A 27,236-nucleotide genomic window follows, 5' to 3' on the forward strand; every position below is an offset into this window, starting at 1 on the left:
TGGACAAAGATGTCATGGCAATTTGAATAGTGTTATATAATAAAGTGTTGTGTTATATGTTTGATAAAGAGCCTATGTCAGTAGAAATAAGGGTAGCACTCACCATTCCATTAAAAAGTCCTTTTATTGGAGTCACATAAAATTACAGAAGCAGGAGAGTCCTGTGTGGAGCATGACGGACGACAGCCGTTTTGCGCTGTATTCGTTTCTACGGGTCCCATAGAAGCGCATACAGTGCTAAACAGTCGTCGTCTGTCATGCTCCACACAGGACTCTCCTTTCTGAGTAATTTTATGTGATTCCAATAAAAGGACTTTTTAATGGGACAGTGAGTGCCACCCTTATTTCTACTGACATAGACAAAAAAAATTGAAAAATTAAAAAAAACCATACCATGAGGAAACAGCCAAACCAAGACCAGTCGGATGACAAATGCACTGACAGGATGCAGCCGGCCTCCATTATATAGGCTGGGACAGCACAGGTGCAAACTGCTGATAAAAGCAGCCACTCACAAACCTACCATAATTATGGAGGGGGTGGCTGCCTAGTAGAAAACAAATGCACACTAATAGGGCTTGAGTAGGATGCCATTCACTTAGATATGTGTGATGCAAGGTGTCTGGTTTGCAGCCAATTAATGACGCCCAAAATATTCTAATAGGCAGGCTGCTCAGCACCAAAAACATGCACAACACTAGGACTAACGCCCCAGTATACCCAGCCATCAAAAGAGGACCGGCCGCATCCTGCAAAAAGATGGTATAAAGTGCAAAAAAGATGAAAAGATAAGAGTCCCGTGTAACCGGTATTATATCGGGAAAACAATAAGACCTTTAATGATTCGTTTCCTTGAACATTTTAATTCTATTCTAACCGGGAAGGGAAGGGTGCGATTTGTAAAACATATGCAAGAAGAACACTCAGGTAATCCTAATTTACTGCGTTTTGCAGGGCTAGAGAGGGTTAATTTTCCTGAACAAGGAGGTAACCATGGAAGGCTGCTACTACAGCGAGAAGCCAAATGGATCCTGAAAACTAAGGCACAGGGCCCCTTAGGATTAAATGACAAATTGGATATGGCAATATTTGTATAGTTCCATTTTAAAATACAAAAAATACAGTTCGCAATTTAAGACTTGATTTTAATTGTAATATTGTCACGTAATGTTGTTTTTAATCACTGTGATGCATTGTTCCGTATAAAAGGAAATGAGATCACCTGCGTGGCACACATGGACCCGTAGAAGCACGCTAGTGCGAAACGGCCGTCGTCCACTGCTTTCACTCCCCGCTCCCTCGTTAGTTGCTGCCATTACCGCAATTCACTGTGAATATTTGTACTGTGCTAAATAAAGGACAAGTTTTTTAGCTGAAGACGAATGGTGAGTGCCGCAATTTCTCTTTCTTTATTGGTATATCATCACATGCATCAGGCAAGGGATGAGCGTCAAATCAGCTAGGCCCAGAGCTGCTACGAGATTTTATCATACACCACCAAGCCGGCCTTACATCACTGGCACCATCCTCTTCTCTGTCTGCTGTGTGATCTCTATCCACAGCTCCTGAGCAGTGCGGGATTTGTTCCCCCTGGCTGTGCTAAAGTTGGTAGTGTAGGTGTTTCTGTGACCAGATGAGGATCCGGTGGAGGAAGTAGAGTAGGAGGAGTAGGCAACCTGGACAGAGAAACGTCCAGCAATCCTCGGTTGTGGTAGGTTATGGGCTAGAACACCTTCTGTCTCTGTCTCAGTGGCTAGTTAGGGAGATATAACATCCCTAGCCGTGTTGACTGGTCCACATATCGGTGGTTATGTGGACCTTGGTACTGATGGCGCTGCGCAGTGCACACCTTATTTTATATGCAGCATGTGTGTGCAGGGCAGGGATGACATGCCCGGAAAAGTACTGGGGGCTGGGAAGAACGTACTGAGAGACAGCCACCACCATCAGTTTTTTTTAAACTATCTATCTCCACCAGCCAGAAGCCAGCATTTCAAAGGCCAGTTATTTGGAAATGCTGTCATTCAGGACCATGACTCGTAGGTGGCCAGGGGGTATCTCCTCTTTCTCTCGGAAATTTGGGGGATGGAAAGCTGAACACCTCGATGAGACAGTGTGGAGATGCTCGGTAGCCCTAATGGTGGTAGTGTTGTCACATCCTCTTTTTGCAGGATTGATCATAAGTGGGAGGAAAAGGCCGAGACCGCAGCAGAAGAGGAGCAGGAAAAGGCTCAGATTTGTCATGCTTTTTAAGGTGTGTACTGTGCTGCACCTTGTGCTTGGAATTAAGATGCCTCATCATGCAGATGGTGCTCAGGTTCAGAACATTTATGCCTTATTCCAGGCTCTGACAGCACAGTATGCAAACTACCCATCACTTGTCCCTGAAAAAATGACACCACCACGGACACGTCCCCTGTTTGATGCTCTCCTCATTTTTTTAAGTGTTTTTTTCTTAACACTATTCGCAATGATATGGCGGAAGAGTAAATTTACTTATTTTCCACACTACTAGAAAAGACAGTGGTCCAGAACAATTTTTTGGTCTGCCCTACAAATGGCAATGAGATGACTGTTGAGATTTATTTATTTTCCACACTACTAGAAAAGACACAGAGGTCCAGAAAAATTATTTTTTTGGCCTACAAATGGCAAGAATTATTTTTTAAGCATACTACTTGTACAGACACGGCTGCAGAGTAAACACAGCGGCTTTTGGCACAGTACTGCAACAGATATGAATTGCACTGTACACACAGCGGCTTTTGGGCACAGTACTCCCACAGGCATGGTTGCAGAGTACACACAGAAACTTAAAGGCTCAGTACTACCACAGGCAGGATTGCTGAGTGCACTCAGTGGCTTAAAGGCACGGTACTATCACAGACAGGGGGTGAAGATTATACACAGCGGCTTAAAAGCACAATACTCCCGCAGGCGGAGATTCAGAGTACACATAGCAGATTTTGGCCCAGTACTCCCTTTTATGAGGTTGTACAGTACACACAACAGGTTTTGGCACAGTACTCCCACAGATATTGATTGCAGAGTACACACAATGGATTTGTAACAGATTGCGCTACCTAACCCTCAGTCCAGAAGCATCCTGTCCCTACACTAAGAGTAGAATGGCAACGGCACCAGTGATACACCATTTACACAGTCTGGGTCACTTGTTACGCTGGCTAATCACAGCCATGGCTGTGATGGCTCCGGAAGTGCCCACAGCCTAAAAGCTTGCTGATTGCTGTGCTCTGGCCTTTCAACAAACTTTCTTAGGTATTTGAACCTGAGCAGGAAACAGGACGTATATTAAAAAGTCTGTGTTCGAACTGTGTTAGTGTCCGGTACCGAACCCCAAACTTTACAGTTCGGGTTCGCTCATCCCTAGTTATAAATTAAAGGATGTTGGGCTGCGATTGGCTATTGTGAGCAGACATTTTCTTAACCCAGCTTCCAAAGAGTGTGCTGGTGTCCATAGCATCCAATCATAGCATATATTTCATTTTACCTCAGCAGTAAAAGAAATTATAGCTGCACTGTGATTGGTTGTTATGGACAGTAAAGACAATTTTTTTTTAGTCACCGGTGATCACTGTATTACCTGTACACTGACACTATATACAGAGCTCCTGTGTATAATATTGCCAGTGATCACTGCATTACCTGTACACTGACACTATATACAGAGATCCTGTGTATAATGTCACTGGTGATCACTGTATTACCTGTACACTGACACTATATAAAGAGCTCCAGTGTATAATGTTGCCAGTGATCACTGTTTTACCTGTACACTGACACTATATACAGAGCTCTTGTGTATAATGTCACTGGTGATCACTGTATTACCTGTACATGGTCACTATATACAGAGCTCCTGTGTAAAATGTCACCAGTGATCACTGTATTACCAGTAAACTGACACTATATACAGAGCTCCTACGTATAATGTTGCCTGTGATCACTGTATTACCAGTACACTGACACTATATACAGAGATCCTGTGTGTAATGTCACTGATGATTACTGTATTACCTTACACTGACACTATATTCAGAGCTACTGTGTGTAATGTCACTGCTAGTGTTGAGCGATACCGTCCGATACTTGAAAGTATCGGTATCGGAAAGTATCGGCCGATACCGGCAAAGTATCGGATCCAATCCGATACCGATACCCGATACCAATACAAGTCAATGGGACTCAAGTATCGGACGGTATTCCTGATGGTTCTCAGGGTCTGAAGGAGAGGAAACTCTCCTTCAGGCCCTGGGAACCATATTAATGTGTAAAAGAAAGAATTAAAATAAAAAATATTGCTATACTCACCTCTCCGACGCAGCCTGAACCTCAGCGAGGGAACCGGCAGCGTTGTTTGCTTAAAATTCGCGCTTTTCTTTCCTTACGTGAAGTCCCGGCTTGTGATTGGTCGCGTGCCGCCCATGTGGCTGCGACGCAACCAATCACAGCAAGCCGTGACGTAATTTCAGGTCATTCAGTATTTTAAAATTACGCTCCGGCTTTGTGATTGGTTGCGTCGCAGTCACATGGGCGACGCAACCAATCACAGCAAGCCGTGATGTAATTTCAGGTCCTTAAGGATTTTAAAATTACGTCCCGGCTTTGTGATTGGTTGCGTCGCAGTCACATGGGCGACGCAACCAATCACAAGCCGTGACGTCACGGGAGGCTGGACACGCGCGCATTTTAAAATGAGCGCGTGTCCAGCCTCCAGTGACGTCCCGGCTTGTGATTGGTTGCCTCGCGGTCAACCAATCACAAGCCGGGAGGCTGGACACGCGCGCATTTTAAAATGAGCGCGTGTCCAGCCTCCCGTGACGTCCCGGCTTGTGATTGGTTGCCTCGCGGTCAACCAATCACAAGCCGGGAGGCTGGACACGTGCGCATTTTAAATTGCTGGTTTCGAATTTCCCTCTCAATCTCTGTTCTTTCTCCGTCGGATTATTACCGGCCCCTCTGCTGTAGCGGCGGTCGCTGTGTATACCGGTGGGGGCAGCTCTACCCCGCTGATAATACCGGGTCCTGTCCTTCCAGCTGTCTGCCCCCAAACACGGCCTCCCGTGACGTCCCGGCTTGTGATTGGTTGCGTCACGGTCAACCAATCACAAGCCGGGAGGCTGGACACGCGCGCATTTTAAAAATTTTAAAATGCGCGCGTGTCCAGCCTCCCGGCTTGTGATTGGTTGACCGCGACGCAACCAATCACAAGCCGGGACGTCACGGGAGGCTGGACAAGCGCGCATTTTAAAATGCGCGCGTGTCCAGCCTCCCGTGACGTCACGGCTTGTGATTGGTTGCGTCGCCCATGTGACTGCGACGCAACCAATCACAAAGCCGGGACGTAATTTTAAAATCCTTAAGGGCCTGAAATTACGTCACGGCTTGCTGTGATTGGTTGCGTCGCCCATGTGACTGCGACGCAACCAATCACAAAGCCGGGACGTAATTTTAAAATCCTTAAGGACCTGAAATTACGTCACGGCTTGCTGTGATTGGTTGCGTCGCCCATGTGACTGCGACGCAACCAATCACAAGCCGGGACTTCACGTAAAGGAAAGAAAAGCGCGAATTTTAAACAAAGAACGCTGCCGCTTCCCTCGGTAAGGTGCAGGCTGCGTCGGAGAGGTGAGTATAGCAATATTTTTTATTTTAATTCTCTCTTTTACACATTTTTACATTAATGTTGTTTCGATACCGATACCCGATACCACAAAAGTATCGGATCTCGGTATCGGAATTCCGATACCCGCAAGTATCGGCCGATACCCGATACTTGCGGTATCGGAATGCTCAACACTAGTCACTGCTGATCCCTGTATTACCTGTAAACTATACACTATATACATAGCTCCTGTGTATAATGTCACTGGTGATCACTGTATTACCTGTACACTGACAGTAATTACAGAGTTCCTGTGTATGTCACTTAATATTGTGTTTTGTTTTTTTAATGATCAGTATTGTAGCATTCAGTCACAATGTAGTGGTAATATGTGGTCCAGCCATGGTGTGGCGGTATTTGTTCCTTGTATGTGATATTATTTGGCGACTATGTGGTGGTAATATTTAGTTGGGTCATGGTATGATGGTATTTGTCCCTTGTATGTTGCATTAATGTTCATTTTAAAAAAAATGTATGTGACTAATTCCTTTAAAGAAAAATACATAAAAGTATATTTATATACAGGGCCACTGTCACCCCCCCCCCAGCCGTTATAAACTAAAAGAGCCACCTTGTGCACCAGTAATGCTGCAGTCTAACAAGGTGGCTCTTTTAGTTTTTGATTCATTTATTACCTCAATAAAGCGTTTTAAAAATTGGCCACAAATACCAGATATTGTACCTGGAGGCGGTCCGAATCGTCCTCTATGAAGCTCCCAACGGACGTCACTCTTCTCTTCAGGGGCGATGGTCGCTGCCCCCTGAGCGCTGTTGCTTCTTAAATCCGGCGCCTGCGCTGTGCGTGCCTGCCTGGGGCAGGCGCAGTCTTCATTGTCAGTCACAGCTCAGACGCAAGGTGCCTGACTGCGCCTGTGCGGGCAGTGCGGCCACCCTGTTCCTGAATCCCCGCCCCGCACTGTGTTATTCATTATGCACAGTGCGGGGCTGGGGTTCCTGGGCATGCGCACTGCGCTTGTCAGACGCTCCTCCCGGTCCCCCGCCTTCCAGCGTTGTTCTTTGTGGCTGTTCAAAACGTCGGCAATGAAACCTGTATATTCCGGCAATGCTGGAAGGCGGGGGACCGGGGGAGCGTCTGACAAGCGCAGTGCGCATGCCCAGGAACCCCAGCCCCGCACTGTGCATAATGAATAACACAGTGCGGGCCCCAGGCAGGCACGCACAGCGCAGGCGCCGGATTTAAGAAGCAACAGCGCGCAGGGGGCGGCGACCATCGCCCCTGAAGAGAAGAGTGACGGCCGTTGGGAGCTTCATAGAGGACGATTCGGACCGCCTCCAGATACAATATCTGGTATTTGTGGCCAATTTTTAAAACGCTTTATTGAGGTAATAAATGAATCAAAAACTAAAAGAGCCACCTTGTTAGACTGCAGCATTACTGCTGCACAAGGTGGCTCTCTTAGTTTATAACGGCTGGAGGGGGTGACAGTGGCCCTTTAATAGGTTGTATATACCACAAAATGCTGTACCTGCAAAAAAGAAAAAATCCCACACAATAATGTGTATGAAAAATAAAATAAAAATCATCGCTCCTGAAATGCAACGATAAAGAAAATAAAAAGATATATGGACATTAAAGGGGTAGTCCAGTACTTTGTATTGATGGTCTTTATTTAGTACAAGTCCAGGACTAAGTGTCTGATAGACTCACCGCAGGTCTTTCAGTCAGACTTTCTGCAATACTCCCGTTCTCACCCAAACCCTTCTGTTTTATCATCTCCTATATGCTCTTCTCTTCCTATCAGTTTTGTTAGCAGCTTTCCAGCATCAAAACGCGCATATCCACATAAACTATAGACTCTCCATGTGTCCACGCTGATGTTGGAACCTTCCTCTGTAGCCGACAGCAAGGAAACCATAAATCTTACGGACAGCTACTATCACAGGTCACACCATGAAACCAGGGGCCTCCAGGTGCACAGTACATCACTGCACAGTATAATAAAATATATACATCATATTGACAAAATACATAAATATCAGTAAATAACAGTACAATGCAAAGAGAACAGTCACATAGGGTATGTGCTCACAGTGACTTTCTTCAGCCGGGCGTACCTGCTGAGTTTTCCAAGAGGAAGGCGCTTCACAAAGCACAAGGTTTCTTTTCTTGAAGTGTCTTTTTCTGCATTTTTTTACATTTCCATAGCACACTTTTTCAATGTTTCTGTCTGCAGCTGTGTTTTTAGAGCACTTTTTCAGCATTGTTGTGGTGTCTTTTTGCTGGAGTTTTCCAGTCTTTTTTTCACTCCATTCACCAATGAAAAGATCGCTAACTCTTAAAATGCTCATGAAGATGGCCAGGTATTTGTTTAGCTTCCAATTGACTTGTATGCTAAAGTACAGACCTTCTTCTGTGTGGAAAAACACCTGAACAATGGTCAGGTCACTTTTTGTAACCAATTGGTGTCTTTGGAAACTTAAAGCAGTTAAATGAAGTTCCTACTTGAAACGCATGCATTGCTTTGAATATTTGGTTTGTGCTTTTTCAAGCAGTTTTCTGAGCAAAATCCACCTGAAGAACATGTTATGTGTGCATACCCTTCTGACTCCATAACTAGGCTGCAAGTGTAGGGCACTTGAGACACTTTCTAGGCTGTCTCAGTATAAATCTATATTTACATATAGATAAAGCATCATATACCTTGAACTTGACTGCAGAGGCACATATGAAGATTCCAGAAGAACAGATTTGAAAACAAGGATTTCCACTGCTGAACAGCAATTGATTGACACCACTGCACCCGAGGATTTCAAGGTACTTAAAACTAAACTTGATAATACCATTTCTGAATTCCGTAATAGTCTGCAAGAAAAGAAAAGGTCCAAGTTCCTGAGAGACACAGACGACTACAAGAACAATCTAGTATACCGATGGCGTTCTACTGGGCCTTACAGAGGATCAAGAACATATCGGAGAAACAACAATTCCTTCTCCACCAGTTCGGACAGCGACTTCGGCACCTCAGGAGCATCTTTTTTAGAAGCACGACGTGCTTGACCACACAGAGGAAGACGCGGAGGGGAAGGAGGAAATCTCGATCGACAAAGGATGACCATGAGATCTCAGGTAGGGAGATACCCACGTCGAGTAGTATCGTGTAATACATCTCATCTCAGATCTTCTCCCCAGCTGATATGACACTCCTACAAAAGGGACTTACATTCTGTCCAGTCCCTCGGTTTGACTCTTTTCAAGTCGATCAGGAGCTACACCATTTTTTCAGAGTTCTAAGGCTAAAAGCACATTTTACCAATAGCTCACAGGAACTTGTTTCCAATGTACCTTTGGTTTCAACATGCTTTTCCTTGAAATCCTTGGGTCTAAGAACTACTAGTACATTTCAGCCACCATTAACGTATCATCCAGTGGAAACTTTTATTGAAGTGGTACAAAAAGATGTCAAAACCATTTTGGAATCCATTGACAGGGGACAGGTAAAAATTAAGAATAATCTGTCTATGGAGGAGTATACGTCACTCCTTGAGTTAAAAACTAATAAAAATATAATTATAAAACCTGAGGACAAGGGGGGAGCAATAGTTGTGCTAGACAGAGCATATTATATCGAGGAAATACGTACGCAACTTGGGGATACTAACACCTATACACCTATACCATATAATCCTACTTTTGAAATAGCTGATTGTTATCAGCAATCGGGGACTATTGATTCTAAGTTGGGGGATTTCCTAGTCAACACTCATCCGGTTATACCGGTGTTTTATACACTCCCAAAAATACATAAAAATCTGTTAAAACCTCCTGGCAGACCCATAGTCGCCTCTACCAACTCCCTGTTGTCACCTTTGTCTATAACATTGGAGAAAATGTTATCCCCAATTGTACCCAAGATGAAATCATTCTTGAAAGACACTGCACATTTCTTGAAACTACTTAAACTCCTGGGTCCTTTGCCCCCACACTGCGTGCTAGTAACGATGGATGTGACCAGCTTATATACTAACATTGGACATCAAGAAGGCCTTGAAGCAGTCATGAGGTATCTTGTTAGACACACGAACTTCACCAACGACCAACTACAATTTTGTCAGGGCACACTGAAAATTGTGCTAACCCAAAACTACTTTCTATTCGAGGTACTACATACAGAAGAGGGGTACAGCGATGGGATCGAACGTCGTGCCCCCCTATGCAAATATATTCATGGATTTTTTCGAAAACGCATTTGTTTACTGTCATCCTCTATTTACATCCAATGTATTGTTTTGGCAATGTTACATCGATGACGTGTTTCTTATTTGGACTGGTGATGTTGAGGCATTGTTAGTTTTTCACAGTGAGTTAAACTCGTGTACACCTATTTCATTCTCAACACAGTATGATCATAACTCAATTAACTTTCTAGACACACTGGTGCTCGTACAGGCAGGCGGTTTGGTGGAGACAGATTTATATGTGAAACCCACTGATAAAAACAGTCTACTTTTGTATACAAGCAGCCACCCACATCATATTAAAAGGGCATTACTGAAGTCCCAACATGATAGGATAAAGAGAATAGTCTCGAATCCATCTATTTGTCATCGCAGACACAAGGAAATGGACAAAAAATTCCAAGACAGAGGCTATCCGTCCACCACATTCACCCAGGCATACAGACATTGGCCTTCGGTAAGTGTTCACATTTGGACAGGGAGGTCAGGGACCTATCAGTTTAATGAGACCACCTTGACGATGGTTGATGGGCTCACACTATTTGATTAAATCAAATTCTGTGCAAAGCGTCTCTCAAATATTTTTCTAATGTTCAAAAGCCATTTTGCTATTCATATTTCATGTATTTCATATTAGACATGCTTTGGCACGATAGAGTGCAACCTTTTTTGTATATTTGTGTATGGAGGTAGCTGCTCCTGGTATGCACCTATTCACACTAGTTTGGATGTGCCAGTCGTTTTTCTGTCATATCCGTCCACCATGTCCGACCTAATCGAGAGCAGACCTACACCCACATCTGGCTCAGGGAAGACTCCCAGAATAGCATTTGTGAATGTTTCATCCTTTCAAGCGATACATTCACCGGTCTATATTTAAACACTGGAATATCTTACAGAACTCTTATCCTAACATTCCCGAATTTAATACGAGACCATTGATTTGTAATAAGACATCAGATAACTTGAGGAATTATCTGGCTAGAGCGGACATTGGGTCAGCCAAATCCACTATACAACAACGAGTTTTCAGTACCCCACGTAATGGGACTTTCCCATGTCTGGGTTGTCTGCAATGCTCCAACATCACCAAGGGGGATTCTTTTGCACACCCACGTACTGGACATAGATTCCCCATTAAAGGGTATTTCATGTGCAATTCCACGTATGTGGTGTACCTTATCAAGTGCCCCTGCGGTCTCGGATATGTGGGTGAGACCACCCAACATATCCGGGACCGCATTTCTCAGCACAAATCCACCATCAGGTGCTCACGAACTCTACTACCTATTCCAGCCCACTTTTTACAACATAATCATTCGATTGCACAACTCAGATATCAGGTTATAGACTGGGTTCCTATATCCAGAAGAGGTGGGGACAGGATTAAAAAACTCAAGGTACGTGAGGCATTTTGGATCCACAAGTTACAGACTCTTTCCCCATTGGGACTAAATAGGGAATATGAGGTTAGTTCATTAATAGTTGGTTTGTTGTTCCCTTCTTCAGGACCATTGTTCTGTATGGATTGCTTTAACATATTACTTACTCTCATATATATTTGTTTTCTTGTATATCTAGGGTTATATCTACACATCTGCATATATGTGTGGGCTTGTATGTGCTTATATGTATGTATATGTATATATATACCGTATATATGTATATATATATATATATATATGTGTGTATATATATATGTATGCATATATTGATATTTATTTTGTTTGCATTGGGACTATTAGGTTGGTACCGGATTATTATATTACTAAGATTTTTGCTTTTTTATGTCCTTGTTCCTTTATTTTCTTCACCCCCCTTTTTTTTCCCTTTTCCCTCCCCTCCTTATTTCATCTCCCCTCCTTCTTCAACTTGTCCCTCTTCTTTGGTTTTTCATTTTATCATCCACTTCTAATATACTAATATTTCTGCTGGGATGTTAATGTTCTTTTTCCTTTTACCACTGGCATGGATCCACGATAGCTACGCATGCACTATGGGCCCCCAGTCACGATATTAAGCACCCGGACTTTCACTTAGGTAAATATGCTACCAGCTTACGATTCTTTCTACAGGATGTTGTTTCGCTTGCCTGTTCCTATGGCTTCTTGCTGGTGCCCGCGGCTATTTGGTTAATGTGGGATGCAGGGATTATGTTTAGAATTTTTATTTTGGCATACAATAGGTTCTCCCTTTATATTATAGCAACACACTCAATAGCCTTTTTCGGATGCCATACCCGTCCACACTATATTCACCAACATATGTCCCACACTGCTTGGTCTACAATTGATTAATAGGATTTGACTAAATAGATCCAGTGTTCGTTTTGAGGAGTCTCCCCGCCACGCACACACGTATATATTTGATATATTTGTTACATGTACAGATGAAATATAGCGTTTATTTTAGGACTCTTGAGATCCTGAGAATAATCAGGACCAAATATGACTAAATATGGTCACAATTTTTTGTCTTTCCTTTGTTAATATGCTTTGTATACCTAGATATTCATTTGCTTATTGTTATATTTTACAGAACCAGGTATATCTTGATAAAGGCTCATATCGAGCCAAAACGTTGAAATTAAATTAATACCTGATACACTCATCCTGTATTTCCTGTATGCGGCTTGAAATTAAATTAATACCTGATACACTCATCCTGTATTTCCTGTATGCGGATTATATATTTTGAAATAAGAAAAAAAGAAAAAAAAACAAAGAAGTGATTAAGAAAAAAACAAAGAAAAAAAACAAAGAAATGATTAAATAAACTTTATTCAGTTGGAACTGTTTTTTGTGTGCTGGAGTTCTTGTCTGATATCGATTCCATAAGAACGTTTATTTCCAAGCTGAATTATTGTAGTTACGCACAAATACGGTAGGTAAAAAAAGATTTCTTTGAACCAGAAATGCAAACACCTGAGCTTCTAAGATGGCTAACAAATGGTGAATGTGGAAGAAGAATGAAGAAGTGATGAGTTGATGACATCAGAGCTATACGGAGAGAGGAAGGACAAACTTCTAAAGGGGCAATCCTTATTGAGTAGCAACGATAGCAACAATATAATGACAATACAATACTGTCTGTATGATTCACAAGCTGTAGGACATTACACTTCCCATCTGAAATCTTTAGATTTCACGATAATCCAACTTGACAGGATGTCCTTGGATGATGTCCTCTGTCATTCTTGGAAATACAAAAAAAAGACAAACAAACATGCAGTAATACCATTGACCAGTTCAAGCGGTGTCCAAAGCAATGACACCTCAGCTTCAACCTTGGTACCAGAGATGAGAAGCATGTAGCAAAAGCTGGCTTGATCTCTCCGTTGGACTCTGGGTTCCACAGGCTCAAACGCACTGCTGGCATCAAGAGAACAGGGATCCTCATGTAGGAAGCCATTCCTTGTAGTAAAGGCTAGATGCAGCTGTGAGTTCTATTCCTTGATCAGCTGGGCCCAGGCCAGGTAATAGCACTCTCAGCAGTATCTTGCCATGAATGGTAATTGGTGCTATAAACTCAAGTGGATCACAGATGCTGTTCACAACAAATAAGACTCCTCGTTTGGTGAAGGGTGTTAGGGTTGGCGGATTGCGCTAAATAAAATAAATACTAAAGCGCAATCACCACCCGGGATCCACCGTGCAGAGATGGAAAACTGCTGCTAGTAAACAATGACAGAACACACGGCAAGTGATTGCCTGTACACACTGGATTAACGCCACTCAGTGTGAACAGGACGCCACGTTCAAAACTCGGTTACTCCACAGGAAGGAACAGTACAAACGAGTACTAAGTGCTTTGTCCTGTTAAATGGCACAGGGCAAGCACAAGAACTGTACTCGCACACAGAAACGAAACAGAAGCTCTGAAACTCAGCTGTGTCACGCACACACAGAAACTAAACTGACGCTCTGCAACTGAGCTGTATCACTCACACATAGAAACAAAACAGATGCTCTACAACTGAGCTGTGTCAATCGCACAGAGGAACGAAACTGATGCTCTGCAACTGAGCGGTGTCAATCGCATACAGAAATGAAACAGATGCTCTGAGCATAATACCCTGACTAGGGTTGAGCTTGCTCTGGAACTCTACTATGCTAACCGCACAACAGATGCTAAGCCAAACAGCTATTTGCCCCCACTGATGCTAGCTGCCTGCCTACAGGTACAGTCCCAAAGCTTAGTAAATAAAGTCTTTTTCAGCTCACCTGTCCACTGTGCATGGCTGCCATCCCAGGAAAATCCAATAAGTAGTAACAAATCCAGCACCAGGAGGTTGCACTACAATAAGCTTAATTCCAAAATCTTCATATAAAAGTATAGACAACTGACAATAGAAAAAATGGCACAAATAGCAGGGGTCCCAGACACTGGTTTACGCGTTTCATGACTAAGGGGCATATTTGGCCCTAAAACGCATAAACCGGTGTCTGGGGCCCCTGCTATTTGTCCAATTTTTTTCTATTGTTGGTTGTCTATGCTTTTATATGAAGATTTTGGAATAAAGCTTATTGGAGTGCAACCTCCTGGTGCTGGATTTTTTTACTACTAGTCCCAAAGCTTACATAGTTACATAGTTATTAAGGTTGAAGGAAGACTGTAAGTCCATCTAGTTCAACCCATAGCCTAACCTAACATGCCCTAACATGTTGATCCAGGGGAAGGCAAAAAAACCCCATGTGGCAAAGAGTAACTCCACCATGGGGAAAAAAATTCCTTCCCGACTCCACATACGGCAATCAGACTAGTTCCCTGGATCAACGCCTTATCAAGGAATCTAGTGTATATACCCTGTAACATTATACTTTTCCAGAAAGGTATCCAGTCCCCTCTTAAATTTAATTAATGAATCACTCATTACAACATCAGCTTAGACAAACATATGACCCTTGGAGACAGAGTGGAAGGGTCAATACCACCATAGCCACACATAAATGATACTAGTGTGACTGCGGGCGCCATTGGAAGCCTTTTAAAGGGCCACTGTCACCCCCCCCAGCCGTTATAAACTAAAAGAGCCACCTTGTGCAGCAGTAATGCTGCAGTCTAACAAGGTGGCTCTTTTAGTTTTTGATTCATTTATTACCTCAATAAAGCGTTTTAAAAATTGGCCACAATTACCAGATATTGTACCTGGAGGCGGTCCGAATCGTCCTCTATCAATCTCCCAACTGCCGTCACTCTTCTCTTCAGGGGCGATGGTCGCCGCCCCCTTCGCGCTGTTGCTTCTTAAATCCGGCGCCTGCGCTGTGCGTGCCTGCCTGGGGTAGGCGCAGTCTTCATTGTCAGTCACAGCTCAGACGCAGGGTGCCTGACTGTGCCTGTGCGGGCAGTGCGGCCACCCTGTTCCTGAATCCCCGCCCCGCACTGTGTTATTCATTATGCACAGTGCGGGGCTGGGGTTCCTCGGCATGCGCACTGCGCTTGTCAGACGCTCCCCCGGTCCCCCGCCTTCCAGCGTTGTTCTTTGTGGCTGTTCAAAACATCGGCAATGAAACCTGTATATTCCGGCAATGCTGGAAGGCGGGGGACCGGGGGAGCGTCTGACAAGCGCAGTGCGCATGCCCAGGAACCCCAGCCCCGCACTGTGCATAATGAATAACACAGTGCGGGCCCCAGGCAGGCACGCTTTATTGAGGTAATAAATGAATCAAAAACTAAAAGAGCCACCTTGTTAGACTGCAGCATTACTGCTGCACAAGGTGGCTCTTTTAGTTTATAACGGCTGGGGGGGGTGACAGTGGCCCTTTAAACCCAAAGCTCCACCCCAAACACTCACGTCCAGCCAGCCATGACATCGCCAGAGGGCCAATTCGGAGCAGCCACATCACCAGAGCTGGAGACGTCCAACCACCAATAGGAAGACACCACATCATGGACATACTTGGGTGATCTCTGGACTTAGGCTCCAGAGTGTCAGGTCGCCGCTGCCTATCGCTGGTTACCATAGGCTTGGCTGGAGAGCCAGCAGTAACCAAGCAAACACCACGAGCCTGAGCAAGACGCTGGAACCAATGTCTATGCTCAGCAGCACCTGCAGTGGCCAAAACTGAATGGGAGACCGCAGAGGCACATAAGGCTTGGGATCTATCCCATACAGCGGAGAATCCTGACACCTAACAAAGGGTTGCCAAAGGTTTACACTTGAAATGTGAACATGTCCTGTTTAATGTCCCACAGCAGACCAAGACCGCATTGCATAGGAAGAACATCAAAACCCAAACAGGTTTCCTTTTAAACTCGTCGCATGGTCCCCAGATGGAAACGTTTTCATTACCTCCTGGCTGTTGGAGATGATCTTGTGAAGTCTCAGGTTTGCTGCAGACAGCATTTCCTGTGTTCTAGACAGCAGATCAATTGCCCCTTCACTTGTGGGCAAAGACTTAAGTCCATCGTTCTCATAGAAGTTCTTCTTCACAAATACACGAGCATCAGATCCCTTCTCTCTAACCTTCCTGGGATGTTCAGCTCAATCCACAGGTTGCCACAGTAGATGAGGGGCTATTGTCGTAGACGTACCTTCATTCGGTAATTTATGACCTCACTGTGGATGTCATTGTCCTTCTTCCATAGCAACGTGAGGTAGTTACTACTGTCCTCGCTCACAATAAAACAATGAAACATTTGCTTGATGTCTGCCATTACTGCAACAGTTTCTTGCCTGAAGCGAATCAGTACTCCTATAAGGCTGTTTTTTAGGTTAGGCCCAGTGAGGAGCAAGTTATTGAGAGAGATGCGTTCATACTGAGCACTTAAGTCATACATCACTCTGATGTGGTTATGTTTGAAAATATTTAGAATTGAGAGTCCTCAGTGGTTGATACCTTTTTAATGGCTAACTGAAAAGATGGTAACAAATTGCAAGCTTTCGAGACTACACAGGTCTCTTCATCAGGCAAAGACTAAAAGAAATTCTGAAGAATCACATATTTATGCACAACATAGCACAGAAAGAAAAAATAAAAACAAGGAAAAACCATGGATAAGACAGGTGACATGAAGCAGAATTACCATGAGTGATAAACAGTTATGTCCATAAATATTGGGCAAGTTCTTAGATAAGGATTGTTTTATTGTCCTCTGATTGGGGTCTCGTTCTGTTGTGATGACCCCTCATAGTCTGAGCGGCAAGTTCCTTAGTTGATGTAAAAAGACATAAATCCATGCGATACAGGAAAGATATATATCTTGGTACCGTGTTAGCCAGTAGATAGAAAAATGTTTAGAATTGAGAGTCCTCAACCACTCTATACTACTCAATATCAACCACTGAGGACTCTCAATTCTAAACATTTTTAAATCCATGCGACACATTCATTCCTGCAGTGAGAGTGTCAAAGGTCATCATCAGTTTATATTCCCAGACTCTTCTGTCTCTCTTAGATTTGAAGCTACCTTTTAACACAAGTAATTTCATGTCCATAATGTTATGATTTGGGAGACAAAAATGTATTGCCACAGGTAGATCCATTCTTTTTTCTCTTATTGTGTGGCGGTGAGAATTCATTCTTGTTCTAAGCTTTTGCCCTGTCTCCTCCATATACAGACCCCCAGTTGGACATTTAGTACAAATAATTAGGTACACCACATTAGAAGTGTCGCAGCTGAAAGTACCTGGGATCTTGTAGTCCTGATGTGAATTGTGGATCTTTATCTTGTCCGTGGTCATTATAAATGGACAGGTTTTACATTTTTTCTGACTGCAAGGAAAGGTACCTGCAGCTGTTGGAGAGGACAGGGAGCTCTTGACAATGATGCTTCTTAGATTTGGGGGCTGCCTAAAACACAGTAGTGGGGGTCTGGAAAAATGGATTGTAAGCGGGCATCTTTGTGTAGTAAAGGTTGTAATTTCCGTGCAGCTTCCCTTAGTACCTCCAGATTTGGATTGTAGGTAACTACTAGAGGCACCCAGTTATTTTCTTCTTTAGCTTTGCAATGTAGCAGGTGATTCCTTGATATTCTGGTGGCTCTTGTAATCTGGTTTTCAATTGTTCTTGGATGGTAGCCCTGATTCAAAAAGGTCTTTCTGAGGCGACCAAGGTGTTCATCCCTATCCATTGGGTTGGAACATATACGATTGTATCTGATGGCTTGGCTGTAGACAGTAGAGTTTTTTATGTGTTTTGGATGGAAACTGTCCCATTTAAGGTATGTTGGATGGTCGATTGGCTTCTGATACAGGGACGTCTCTATTTTATTGTTCTGCAGCTTAATGATGGTGTCCAAAAAGTTAATTTCAGTACAGGAGTAGTTGAGTGTCAAGTTGATGGTAGGATGAAATTGATTAAACTGTTCATGGAACGTCTTTAGCTGTGGCTCAGACTCTGTCCAGATGATTAAAATGTCATCAATGTAACCGTAGTACGCCAGAGGCCTGATGGGACATGAAGACAAAAAATCACTTTCAAGCTTGGCCATGAAAAGATTTGAGTCCATACACAATTTGTCCCAGAGGCCTTCTCCGCAGACTTCTGTGCATGAGAAAAGTACAGTAGTAGGACTCACTGTTGGATCTGCAAGCTTGATTGGAGAAGGCGTAAGCGGTGCAGATAGGTTTGGTTGGATGAAGCGCTTGTATGTGGTTCTCACTGTTGCACTCCAAATACTTATGTTAACGTAGTTAATATGCAAATTGCCTCTTCAGGGAAAAAGAGGACTTGAACTCTATAGCACCACCATTTTACAGTCTTTAGCAAAATGTTCAGTAGAAGTACATCTGTAGCATTCCCCAACTTCTTTAGTAGCACTTTTCATTCTAGCAGCGGTTTCTTTCTGAAGCATATACACTTCTTTAGGGGATGTGGATAGTATGAATAAGACTCCGTCAATTAGGGATTTCAACCTTTTCGCTAAACGTTGCTTATGCTTAGAGCTGATGAAGGAGTGGGAAGAATATCAATCTTTTTCACTGACACTAGACTGCTACAGTTTCTGTTGCTTAAATGAGGACTTTCATACTTAGGAGATGAACCAGGTCAGCTGGGTTCCCCGTAGTCTTATACTCTCCAATGTTTTTGATAAACTCATAGAAGTAGGAAAATGAAGGAAAAGAGACTTGATTTTCCCCTTTACATATTGATTCAATTGAGGCCAACCTTTCTTGTATATTGTATGGCAGCTTAGAAATTATTGGGTTTACCCCACAAGCAGTGTCCAGTAGCTGAGGCCAGGTAGGTGAATGTCTGCCTTGGCCAGCTGAAGTTCGAATAGTAGGTCACTGAGTTCTTGGAATTTTTAACTGTCCTTACTGGAAATTTTTAGAGAACCTTGTAGTCGCTTGAACAATGCATTTTCTATGGCTTCAGGACTACCATAGCTTAGTTCTAGTCTCTCCCATGCAGCCATGAGACCAGCCGCTGGATTACTGATGTGGATAGATCTGAGTCTCTTGACACGCTCTGTGGATTATGGCCCAAGCTGCTTGATCAGCAGGAGTGATGTCAAGGTAATTAATTCTGCATCTAAAAGCACATTTCCAATCTCTATACTTCTGAGGTTGATCATCGAACCTCTTGAGACCAGTTAATGGCGAACCTTGTAAGTCGCCTGTCAGGGACATGGGGTACTCGGTATCGGGTCCGGTCAGAATTAAAGGGGTGGTCAGGGTGGCAGCGACCCGGTCCGTGGCCCTGGGCGCCCAAGTAAAAGGGACGGTCTTTAAAGGGGTTGTGGAAATAAGGAAAGTTTGTGACGCCACCTGTGGTTCTCGGTTAGCGGTGACCTACACTGCTTAAAGAGGTCCTCTGGGGGCGATGGTGCTGCAGCCAAGATGGTGTCACTTCCCACAGGTGAAGCGGTGTCCCCAGGGCTCCCAGTGTATTTGGCAGTCTTTACCTGGTTTACTGAGATCGTATTCAGCCTCATTCCAGGGTACTGGTAACAGGTGTAGCTGGAGTCCAGGCAGCCTGAAGACAGGTGGAAATCCCCTTGACAGGTCAGTTTGGGAGCCTTCCACTATGCGCTGGTCTGTGGTCCCTTGCTGCCTGTAGCTCTCTAACAAGGCTCTCTTTCTTCCCTGTCCAGGGACAGTAACTGCACAGTAGGCAACTTGAGCTGTCTCTTTTGGGTCTCTCTTCATGGTGACTCTGGACTCTGATTGCTGCTGTACCGCAGGTATTATGTGGGCAAGTCCCTTCTAGTTTCCTGCCCTCCGGTTCTGCCGTGGGGCTTGCAGTCTCCCTCAGCCTTGGGCTCTCGGTACCCTGTTTCTGCGCTCAGCTTAGAGAGGCCCAGTAGCAGTCTCTCTCTAGCTCCTAAGTACCTCTGTGCTCCTTCACTGTCTGCTACCAACTGTCAACTGTCAGCTTGTCTGCCTAGCAACTGCCTAGCAACTGACTCATCCTCCCGACCAGAGAGAGCATCTCCCCTCAAGTCGGGTGTAGAACTCCCCCTTCTGGCATGGAGATAGAATGTGTTGCATGTAAGGTTACCTGCCAAAGGGATTCCTCCTGTCTCCAGGCATGGCATTACCATCCCCGAGAGGAAGGCAATACCACTGTGGTACCTGAACTCCTGGGGTGCCACATTTGTACCTTGCAAAGTTAGATATGTCAGTTTTGTCTGATTTTGGAAAGACAATTGCTGGCTAAGTAGTGCTATTCATATGGTTGGTAGCATCCGGACATAGAAATGCAGGAAAGTATGGTGCAGCATAGGTGTTTAGTCCAGTAACTGGTTTGATGTGCAGATTTTCTACCACATAATAATAATAATAATTTTATTTATATAGCGCCAACATATTCCGCAGCGCTTTACAAATTATAGAGGGGACTTGTACAGACAATAGTCATTACAGCATAACAGAAATCACAGTTCAAGATAGATACCAGGAGGAATGAGGGCCCTGCTCGCAAGCTTACAAACTATGAGGAAAAGGAACTAGAGCTATGTGGTTGTCCTGAATATGCCTGGTACCTTCTGGTGCACAAGGGAGTTTCAGGATGAGAGATTTGCAGCACATTGTGCGACCTGGAAGGCAGGATGTGGGAGAAGAATTGCGTCCTGTTGCCTTGGATGAATGTTTGCACTGTCAGGAATGATTCTTGGAGTCAGGGGCATGCTATTTTGGCTTAGTACCTAGTCTGATGTGCACGTAATAAGGTCTTCTGTATTGAAGTCACTTAAAGTGATGTTGTCTATTTGACTCCCATTGATAGCTTGTTCCAGAAGCTTTAACCTTGCCATGGCTGTATCATACTCACTTTCCTTTTCTAGAGCCTATTTTTCTGCCCTTTTACAATTTGCTTCTGCTGCCATGCTTGTTTCCAATGCATTCATTTCCGCCTTTCTGCACGCTACTTCTTGTCAGGAACACTGCACTGCACTTGCTCACTGAGCTAGTGCGCATGTCCTGAGTTGAACAAACTATGCTAAAAGATACCTGTGGAGAGGGGCGGCAGCGGTGGATATGCGTACATCAGGTAAACAGGACCTGAAACACATGACTGCTGGGGGAGAGTCTGGGGGCAGAGACAAGCCGCGGCACTCTGGAGATCAGCGCTTGGGCTAGAAATGTCCAGAGAGTAGTCGGGCAGGCGTGGGTCTAAGCCAGGAGATTGCACGGTACAGGAAGGGCAACACAGGGACCTGGATAGTCATAAAGCAGAATCTTGAAATCTGAGCAGCACGGTACAGGCAGGATCAATGGAATGGAAGGTCAGGAACAGGCAAAGGTCATAACAGAGAAGCAAAACAAGCACAGAATCACAGGGGTCAGGAACTAAGCCTAAGCCTAGGTCAAAAGTATCACTGACAAGGGACAGAGCCTAAATGAGGTTATTTAAAGCCCACCCAGAACCAGAGAGAGGTCAAAAGCATTAACCCCTGCAGCACTAAACCAGAATTCACATACAGACCATGAGGCAATTTGCATATTTAAATTCCCAGAGGAGCATTGCACGGCGAATAAGCCTCCTTACCTTGACAAGCCAGCTGGTATGTCACTCTCCATAAGGAGAAACGTTACCCCTTAGACCCCAGTCCAGAGCCTCTCACCTAGCCAAATCAGTTCTCATGCTTCGCACTGACGAGGGCCAACAGCCCGAAACACCGTGTCTGCGAATTGAGATACTGATTTGGCTTTTATCCTAAGTCATATTGCACGACTCGTTAAAGGGTTGATTGTGACTTGTAGGATCGCTACTTCCAATAGGTGGTGCTATAGAGTTAAGTCCTCTTTTTTTCAGCAGAGGCAATTTGCACATACAGACCATGATACTTTTACTGCGGTGCTTGCTTCCAGTGCATCCATTTCTGCCTTCCTTTGCGGCTTGATTGTAGTAGCCACAGCTTCTTCAAGCACCCTTATAACCTTCTCATTGAGGATTGAAAATTTAGAAGAGTGTGACTTAGATGATTGTTTTGACTGCTTGGTAGACTTAGGAATGTGAGATGTTGTTTCTGGAATTTGTGCAATTTTTGCCTCTGTCTTGGACTTGATATCACATATTATGCAGCATATCTCAGAATTAAGTTGCAAAAACCTTGCAGCTCCTCAAAAGAATCATGTCTATTAAGTTTCTGCAGAGCTGAAATGTACAGTATTTGTTCACCTTCCTGGTATAAATCTCATAAACTGCACACATTTGTCCTAGTGCTCCCTCTAATGGTAGTTTGTGAGAAGCAGGCTGAGAGATGATGTTGATGTGACTTAGCAATTTTTGCCGTAAATCTGATAGATTACAAGATAGTTGATGTTTAATGGTTTCAAGGTGTATTTTAACCTTTTGTGTAAGCTTGATAGAACATTTAGCCCTCCCACTGGACTGTGCATAGATATCTTAACATTCTTCATCTGACAATGGGTCTTGCAAAGATGATGCAGTCTATCCCTCAGCCATTGTAACTCACAGGCAGAATGGATTTGTATAGTAATGTGAGCTGCTGCTTCTAGTAAGGTGAAAGCTGGGGGAGGCTGTGCTATGATTGCTTTACACACACTGATTATTATTTATGTGCTGGGAGCAAAAGCTATGATGTCTGAGCTGCAGGAAGCTGCAAACTGACTTTACAGATGTATCTGGCAGAAGTCATCTATTTTGACTCCATAACTAGGCTGCAAGTGTAGGGCTCTTAAAACACTGTATCTAGACTGCCTCAGTATAAACCAGCATTCCCAAGTAGATATAGCATCAGATAGCTTGAACTCGACTGCAGGAGGCAAGTATGAAGATTCCAGAAAAACTTTTATTTTCCAGCTGAATTCTTGTAGTTATGTACAAATACAGTAGGTAAAATACTTTTCTGAACCACAAACATATGAACTTCTAAGATGGCTGACAAATAGTGTTGAGCGATACTTTCCGATATCGGAAAGTATCGGTATCGGAAAGTATCGGCCGATACCGTCACAGTATCGGAATCCAATCCGATACCGATACCCGATCCCAATGCAAGTCAATGGGACGAAAATATCGGAATTAAAATAAACCCTTTCTTTCCTTGTAGGTTAATTCTACATGAAGGAAAACAACTAAGAATAATGTAGGATGTATTGGGGGAGGTGGCGGAGACATTAAAGGCACAGGGGTTTATCCCAATCAAATAGAATAGCAGTATTTTTAATTTTTTTATGACGTTCGGCGTTAGAAAGAATTTGACTATGTTAATTTTTTATTTATTTTGTCAGATATTGATGTTTCACTACTTCCACGCCCTTCACCCTATTTTTTACTTCTCCCACACTTTCTTCTTCATTATCCTCATCATCAGCTTCTGTGACATCAACTTCTTCACCTTATTCATCTTCTTCTTTTCTACGTATATATATTTTTTTTTTTTTACATTGTTCATATTCTTTTTATTTAACTATTATCTTTTTTATATTCAACTTCTTCATCATATTCTTATTTGTGACAGGCATTCCCGTAGTTGTTATCTATAAAAGTTTGAAGATTGCACCTTCCGTTCTGCCTGTCACAAAACAGTTACATTTGTCCGCGTTCAGTTTGGCCTGCAGCATCAGGCTTTATCCAGGGGCACCACGAGGAGGAACGGACTCACCCCCATACACTGCTTAGTCTTCTTCTGCTTATAATTTAGATAATATCTTTTGCTCTGATATTTAGTCTTATGCTTAATGTTCTTCTGCTCTTTGTTCTGCAGCCTCTTGTTCTTCTGCTTCTCGGTCTTCCAGGTTGTCGTCGTCATCTCCAGGGTCGTCATCTCCAGGGTCGTCGTCATCGGGGTCGTCGTCATCGGGGTCGTCGTCATCGGGGTCGTCTTCAGGGTCATCGTCTCCAGGGTCGTCGTCATCTCGGTGGTTGTCGTCTCTGGTGTCGTCATCATCTTAGGGGTGGTGTTCCGGGTCATCGTCTTTCGGGTCTTGAACTTGGAAATGTAGCAGAAGGTACAAGAAGGCTGAGAAAATGCCGAGAAACAGCTGATGGAACTGGAACTCGGATGGCTACCCGAAGGTCCAAGAGCCAATGGAACTACCGAGGACCAGCTGACGTTACTGGAACCCGGTTACTAAGCAGGAGGTACCCGTGCCTGAAAGCACTACCAAGGACCACCTGACGTTGGTGGAACTCGGATACCCAGAGGGAGGCACCTAAGCCAAAGGCTCTGCCCGGAACCAGCTGACGGTACTGGAACCAGGATCGGGAGCAGAAGGTACAAGAGCAAAAGACACTGCCGAGAACCAGCTGACGGTACTGGAACCCGGATGGGTAGCCGAAGGTCCAAGAGCCAATGGAACTACCGAGGACCAGCTGACGTTACTGGAACCCGGTTACTAAGCAGGAGGTACCCGTGCCTGAAAGCACTACCAAGGACCACCTGACGTTGGTGGAACTCGGATACCCAGAGGGAGGCACCTAAGCCAAAGGCTCTGCCCGGAACCAGCTGACGGTACTGGAACCAGGATGGGGAGCAGAAGGTACAAGAGCAAAAGACACTGCCGAGAACCAGCTGACGGTGCTGGACCCCACTGACACATTGGCGAGGTGTTTGGCTCTGTGCAGCCAGCACTTCCGGACAGCAACTAGCGTTGTTGGAGCCCGGGCTCTGCAGGTGGAGCAGAGTGTAGGCCGAAGCCTAATTGAACCGATTTCAAAAGTCACCTTTAACCCCCCCTCAGGGGTTACAAAGTAGAAGAGCCACAGCTTATGCAGCAGCAGTGCTGCGCAAGTCAAAGGTTGCTCTTGTAATTTTTCTCCTTGCACACGCTGAATGGAACACGTATAACATTTAGCCCTTTATACAGTCAAACTGTGTAATGGAGGCGAGAGTTCCCTTTGTAATGAGACGCAGCACAGGTGTCAAGAATCCCACCTTGGTGCTGGGTGCAGCCTCCCGAGCGTTGTTATTTGCTGTACAGGAGTCTGCGCTGTCGTGTTATCCCCTGGCCTAGCGCCGTTAGCGCTGCCCATCTTCTGGCATCATGTAATGTCGGCCGGTGCGGTTCGCGATGACCATGAATCCCAGCCCCGCAGTGTCTTAACATTGTTAAAACACTGCGGGGCTGGGATTCAGGGCCTGGCGCAGCACATATGTTCGCCTCTCACACTCGGGTCCTTACACCCGCTTCAGACTGTGCGGCGTCATCTGATCCCTTATCGCATGCCACGGCCATGAAGCCGCACAGTCCGAAGAAGGCGGAAGGAGAGGAGGGACAGGCGAACTGATGCACTGATCCTGCCCATGAATCACACCCTCGCAGTCCCAATAAATAAGACACCGAGGGGCGTTGTGTGGGTCAGGGCGGCCGCAGAGGCGCAGCCAGCCAAACAATGATGCCAGAAGACGGGCAGCGCTACCAAGGGGGTTGCAGCGTGTCATTACAAAGGAAAGTCACACCACCGGGACGGTTAAATGGTCACACAGAGGACACATTTCAGACGTGTTTTCAGTTCCACATGTGCGAGGAGAATACGTTTCTGAGCCACCTTGCACACATGCAGCATTACCGCTGTACAAGGTGGCTGGATAACGTAAAAACGCCTGGGGGAGGGGGGACAGGCTCCCTTCAATTTCAGTTCTTGTGTCTGCGTGGCTTTTGCAGGACACGTTGCCGGCTGCACAGCAGGGGAACAGCTGGCGGTGCTGGACCCCACTGACACATTGGCTGGTGTTTTTCTCTGTGCAGCTAGCACATCTGGGCCCCAACTGGCGGTGTGTTAGAGCCCAGGGACAGCAGGAGGAGGAGCAGGAGGAGGAGGAGCAGGGGGAGGGGAGTGTAGGCCGAAGCCTGCACTGGCGGCAGCTTTGGGTGTGTTGTGTCTGCGTGGCTTTTGCAGGACACGTTGCCGGCTACACAGCAGGGGAACAGCTGGCGGTGCTGGACCCCACTGACACATTGGCGAGGTGTTTGGCTCTGTGCAGCCAGCACTTCCGGACAGCAACTAGCGTTGTTGGAGCCCGGGCTCTGCAGGTGGAGCAGAGTGTAGGCCGAAGCCTAATTGAACCGATTTCAAAAGTCACCTTTAACCCCCCCTCAGGGGTTACAAAGTAGAAGAGCCACAGCTTATGCAGCAGCAGTGCTGCGCAAGTCAAAGGTTGCTCTTGTAATTTTTCTCCTTGCACACGCTGAATGGAACACGTATAACATTTAGCCCTTTATACAGTCAAACTGTGTAATGGAGGCGAGAGTTCCCTTTGTAATGAGACGCAGCACAGGTGTCAAGAATCCCACCTTGGTGCTGGGTGCAGCCTCCCGAGCGTTGTTATTTGCTGTACAGGAGTCTGCGCTGTCGTGTTATCCCCTGGCCTAGCGCCGTTAGCGCTGCCCATCTTCTGGCATCATGTAATGTCGGCCGGTGCGGTTCGCGATGACCATGAATCCCAGCCCCGCAGTGTCTTAACATTGTTAAAACACTGCGGGGCTGGGATTCAGGGCCTGGCGCAGCACATATGTTCGCCTCTCACACTCGGGTCCTTACACCCGCTTCAGACTGTGCGGCGTCATCTGATCCCTTATCGCATGCCACGGCCATGAAGCCGCACAGTCCGAAGAAGGCGGAAGGAGAGGAGGGACAGGCGAACTGATGCACTGATCCTGCCCATGAATCACACCCTCGCAGTCCCAATAAATAAGACACCGAGGGGCGTTGTGTGGGTCAGGGCGGCCGCAGAGGCGCAGCCAGCCAAACAATGATGCCAGAAGACGGGCAGCGCTACCAAGGGGGTTGCAGCGTGTCATTACAAAGGAAAGTCACACCACCGGGACGGTTAAATGGTCACACAGAGGACACATTTCAGACGTGTTTTCAGTTCCACATGTGCGAGGAGAATACGTTTCTGAGCCACCTTGCACACATGCAGCATTACCGCTGTACAAGGTGGCTGGATAACGTAAAAACGCCTGGGGGAGGGGGGACAGGTTCCCTTCAATTTCAGT

The sequence above is a fragment of the Ranitomeya variabilis genome, chromosome 3 (assembly GCF_051348905.1).
Source record: "Ranitomeya variabilis isolate aRanVar5 chromosome 3, aRanVar5.hap1, whole genome shotgun sequence".
In the NCBI taxonomy this organism is placed as follows: Eukaryota; Metazoa; Chordata; class Amphibia; order Anura; family Dendrobatidae; genus Ranitomeya; species Ranitomeya variabilis.